Source organism: Hydra viridissima, unplaced genomic scaffold (genome assembly GCF_058129835.1).
Source record: "Hydra viridissima isolate aposymbiotic clone 2 unplaced genomic scaffold, HvirCarnegie_v1 scaffold_2, whole genome shotgun sequence".
NCBI lineage: Eukaryota > Metazoa > Cnidaria > Hydrozoa > Anthoathecata > Hydridae > Hydra > Hydra viridissima.
The window spans coordinates 318,945-324,977 of record NW_028324301.1 but is presented as its reverse complement, the minus strand read 5'-3'; positions in this window follow the sequence as shown (position 1 = coordinate 324,977).

Genomic DNA, 6,033 nt, shown 5'->3' with positions numbered 1-6,033 from the left:
AGGCGAGATTTATATCGTTCGACTACTTAACCCACTAAGAAATATTGATTCTAGAACAGATATCAACATAGGCTAAAATTGGGAGAAATTTGCTAGAAACTTAGCAGAAGCACCAAGCAGAGACTTAATCTAATCAGAAAAGTCAACATTCTAATGAACAGGGCTAAAAACATTACACGAACATTGAAACTAGGCTAGAACATGGAAAAATAGTCTAGAAATACAACGAACAGAGACTTCATCCGATCAGAAATGTCAACCTCACACTCGCCAGAATTTTAAATAGAATATTGAGACTAGATAATGAATAATTTGACGAAAATTAGACAGAGCAAAAAATTTTTCCTAAACAAATGTCATATCGAGGCTAAAAACAGTCCGAGCATAAACTTAATAAACCTTTTTTAAAAAAAAAAAACGAATTTTGACACTCAGCTAAAACTAAGAGAATTGGGATAGAAATATAAATTAGGCAAGAACTTAATGCAATTGGAAATTTTTTTTAAAAAAAAAAATATTGATACTGGGCTAGAACTTATAAAAGACTTTTGAGACAAGGCTAAGAAATTGGGGAATTGGATCAGAATTACACCTAGCAGAAACTTATTCCTATTAGAAATGTCAACTTCCAGAAAACAAATATTCACAAGAGGCTAGATCTAACAAATAGACCGAGCAGAAACATAATCCAATTTAAAATGTCGAGTCTATAAGAAAAACGAATATTGACACTGAACTGGAGCCAAGAGAATTAGGCTAGAAACACACCGAGAAGAGATTTAATGCAATTTGAAAAATAAAAATTTTAAAAACGAATAAATTAGAAAACACATCGAGCAAAGAACTTATTAGAAAAGTCAATTTTAAAATGAGTATTGAAACTAGGCTAGAATTTAAAGAAGTAGGCCAGTATTACATCGAACAAATACCTAATCTATAGGCGAGCGTCAACTTTAAAACGAATAATGACACTAGGCTAGAAACGGAAAAATTAGGCTAGAGTGAAATAGCTGATTTAAAGGAGTTAACTAATTCACTAAAAAATGCTAAAGTCCTAAACTGATATTGATGAAGGTGAGAACCGCATTAAGAGATTATTTGATCCGCTAGTCATCAAAAGATCACAAAAGTCAATTTTTAAACAAATATTAACACAAGGCTATAACATGAATTATAACATAGAATTAGACCAGAATCACACCGAGTAAAAACTTATTCAAATTGTAAAACGGTTACTGATACTAGGCTAGAACTTCTAAAGTGAGGCAAGATTTACACCGAGCAGAAACTGAACCCAATCGGAAAGGTAAAATTTTAAAACGAATAATGACACTAAGCTAGAAATCGATGTCAATTCTTAAAAAACGAATATTGACACTAGGCTAGAACTATGAAAATAAGGCTAGAACACACCTGGCAGAAACATAATCCAATTAGAAACATCGTTTTTTTAAAAATAAAACGAATATGGACACTAGGCTAGAACTAAGAGAATTAGGCTAGAAGTACACTGAGCAGAAACTTAATCCAAGTAGAAATAAAAAAAATTAAAGGACGAACAGTGACACTTGACTAGAACTGTAAAACGGACAATGAGTCTGGGCTTGAAATTGAATAGCTGTACTGAGTAGAAACTTGTCCCTTCTAAAACAAATATTGATATTAGGCTAGAAGTTGGAGAATTAGGCCAGCATCACTCAAAGCAAAAACCTAAGCTAAGACTGGGAGAAATAGGCTAGAATTACACAAGGCAAATACTGAATCCATGTTAACTTTTAAACGAATATTGACACCAAGAAGGCCAGAGCTTGAAGAATTACTTTGGAATTAATAACATCGAATCAGGGAGTTCAACTCTAAAATGATAGGAACACTGGACTAGAAACTTTAAAATGATTACTGACACAGGGCAAGAAGTTGGAACATTAGGTTAGATTTGCACGAACCGAAAAAATTTTTTATTATTATTAATATCATATTATATACATAAAATTGTTAAACCTGATTACAAAAATTAGTTTGTTGTAGAGTTTATATTTATGATTTAAATTCAGCAAGAGCATATAGTCAAATGTAATTTATAAGTAAAGTTAATGTGTAACGTAAATACGTATATTTTCATTTTTATCTAATAAACTTGTACACAACTTCAGTCTTCGTAGTATAGTGAAAAAGTAATAAGCTAACATAAAAAATCAAGCGATCAGATTTCGATGCGGGGGGTTGGTACCACATGCCATTGTTTTTGATGATAATTGAATTTTAATTCTCTACATGGGTAATCTCAGTATCTTTTAAGAGATAGTGACACTATAGACAGATAAGTTTAGGTCGTACGATGATAACCTGTTTGTTAATCTGGTGCATGTGCGTCATTTGCGCAAAAAAACTTTTTCATCAATGTCATTCGTTTTAAGAAGAAAAAAATTTTTCACCTATGAGAGTCTTTCATTTGCTCTGGACATCCGTCCGATAATACTTTTATTACTCCTAATCATAGGAGTTATGCTATTTCTTCGCTGAGGCATTCACTGCTCGGTCTTGACCAATGTATGCAAACAAATGTTAAATAATATTAATTAGTACTAATTTAAAGTTGAAAGTTAAAAAATGCACAGCAAATTGCTTTTTATTGAAGAGTGCAAGTTTTATTGATGCTTTCTTTTTTTTTAGAATCATTTAACGAACTCAATATATATTATGCCACATTGCCATGCACTTATACCACAACGCCGCATTATATAATGCCTAGAAACTCAACAAATTTTACCTTTTGTTACTTTTGCGTATAACTTACGTTATTAACGTACAAAGAAAAAACACCAGAAATTCCGAAATTCTACTAATTGCATTTTAATGGACGCTGCAACTTATCACGAAGTTATATCAACAGTTGAAAGATTCTTTTCGATTTGCTATACCTATGATTTGGAGAAATCCAAATGATCATTACACTAACTGCTTTTTACGCTGTTAACATCACTGGATTTTTGTCGAGAAGTACCAAACTGTGTAATTGAATTTGGATTCTGCGATCAGGTGGTTTTCTCATGACAGTTGCTTAACAGTGCTAACGGTTAATGGGTTAAACTTTGTGAACGATAAAAATGTTGGCAAGTGTACGGGTGATGATAAACATTAAGAAATTTCTTATGCTAATCTTATACCTAATGATGAAGGCAAGTAGCCAATGGCTTTTGCACACCGCAAACTGAATGGTTTGATCAGAGGCTTGTCTCTTAGCAAACAGAAAGCTTAAATTTTGGCATCACTACTGAAAGAAAAAAATTTACCTGAATTAGCTTTAAAGTGGCATACTATCAAAAGCGCGACGTCGGCTTATCTAGCTTTTTTGTTGTTGCCGGACCATTGTGCTATTGTAACAATTTTAATAACCTTTTCGGAAATTTATTGCAAGTGCATTCATCTTTTGATTGGCATCTGTTTATTGATTCATCTAAGAGAAATTTGAAAGTCGTATTGTTGCATAATGGCAATGAGAAGCCATGCATTTCAACTGCTCATTCCGAACATTTGAATGAAACTCATAAAAAAATGAAAGTATTACTTGATATTACAAAATTCATCAGTAGAATATATTCGGCAACTTTGAAGATCATCGTAATGCTTCTAGAAAACTGGGTTTAAAAAGCTTTGCTGCTTCCTTTGTTTGTGAAAGTGAACGATGACTACATAAAACGTGATTGGATGTTGAGAACTGAATGCAACCCGGTGTAAGCAGCGTTCCCTAAATTCCGCTGGTTGATCCACGTAAAATTTTTTACTGCCACTAAACATTAAGCTCGGTTTAACAAAAAGCTTTGTGAAAGCGATGGACAAATCTGATTCGACATGATTTCAATACTAGGTTAGAAAAGTTAGAAAAAAAAGGTTAGAAAAGTTCCCATCATATGTGTAGCAAAACTTGAAACTTGAAATACGAAGATTGTGAACAATCACTTAATCCTGATGAAAGATAAACAGTTTAGATCAAAAACAAAGTTTATTAATTGATTGATAGATTACCGGCACCGATATCCTTCTTCAAAAAAGGAAATCTTACTAAAATAAGTGATTATGCATAGTAAACTAATACTAAATAACAATAAATAATAGTTGATAAAATGGTTCACAAATATCTTTGTTTTCGTTAATTTTAAAGAAATAATTATATTATTAGGCCCAAACGTTATTCTCATTTCTGCTTAAGCAATTCATATAATAACTTTCTTGTTTTTATTTATTGAAAAATGACGTAATTGTTCAAAAGCAACTGATTATTAATATATTTCGTGTTTATAAGAATTTTACAAAACATATGGCATTTCAAATAGTAATTCACTAACAAATCGCATTGACCTAAATAAGATAAAGAAAATAAAAAATAAAATTGGAAATAAATTAATCACGCAATAAAAATAGAATTTCACAAAAGTTTTATTGTAACACCCATAAAACAGAATTTTAAAAGAGATAAAATATCGGTAACATAAGTAATAAAATGTATTCACATTTTATTACTTATGTTACCGATATTTTCTTGTCCTATCGAAGATAAGATCATGGAAGTCATTTGAAAGCACTGTTTGTAAGTGTGAGTTCGCTTAAGAAATTCTTTGGAAGCATTAGTGGTGCCAGACTGTAAAGTTCTTAACGGCTCAGAATGTATTGGAGAAAAATATGCTTGATGATTCATTTGTGAACTTAAAAGCATGCCATTGACTGCTAAGTCGCCTACTGTAAAGAATTTCTCAGGAGTCTGATCTGCTCTGGAAAATCTTGCTACTGTCATTAACATGCTAATTGGTAAAAAGTTGCTCAGCTGTGTGAGCTGCTCTGGAAAAAGCATGTTTCTGACTAGAAAATAGTTATTCAGGAGTTTGATATGCTTTAAGTGCTTCTTGTTTGTGCAGTTGTAATCTGTTCAAAGTCTCTGTTCCAATTACTGCATCTCTTGTTGTAACCTGACGGTTAAGTTGTGATTGCAATCTAGAATCTCTGTCTATTTAATATTCAACTGCTCTGGAAGCTACTACTTTCATAGCACCGGAAGATTTTCTCCAAAGGGAAGAATTCATTTTAAGTAGTATTTTGCCAAGTTTTTTGAGGTTAGTTCTTTAACACCACTCAATCCAAAGGATTACCACCTCCTACTCAATCCTTTGGATTGAGTGGGAGGTGAAGTAAAGAGCTGGTTTGAATGAAAATCACTGAGTAGTTCAGAAAAGTGCAATAAGGAAGTGATACTAATAAGAAAGAGAACATACAAGCTGTTATGTAGCAACCAAGTGATTGGAAAACGGCCTAAGAACGTTTTTATAAAAAATTTGGGCATTTTATGGAGGTCTGTTTTATGGAAAATATATCTCTTTTTGTTTTGATGATTTGCAAGTTTTTTATTTAAATGCTTCTTTTCTGCTACTTAGGGATGTACGTGGTCAGGAAATGTAAGTCACCATTGAATTCAGAGAGTTTAGTTACTCCAATGTGCAAAGTTTTAGCTCATTATATGTTTCAATCTTCGATATAGGTTTGTAACGACTAGGTGTTTAATAGTCGCTACTAATCTCATACCTAAATCTCATACCTACCCAGTAGGCATTGGACGTCCTTAGACATCCGGTGGACGTCTAAGGACGTCTAAGACGTCCATAAACGTCTGCTGGGCGTCTAAGGACGTCCAATGCCTACTAAGTACTACATACCATTCTAATCTCATACCTAAATCTCATACTTACTACATACCATACTAATCTCATACCTAAGGTTAATAAAAAATAATTTTACTAATGTAATGCTTCTGAATGAATTTTTTGAAAGCAATGTTTTTTTAGTTCAAGAAGAGGTGTAAAATTAACGATATTGGAATTATAATGACCTAAATGACAGCAGAAGGTAACCAACTGTCAATTTGATTGTTCCTGATAGTGAAGGAGACCTCAAAAGGGTATGCGAAAAAAAATTTCTAGACATTTTTGTTATTAGACGACAGGCAACTGGTTAAAAACCACATAAACAGCTTTCCCAGGAATG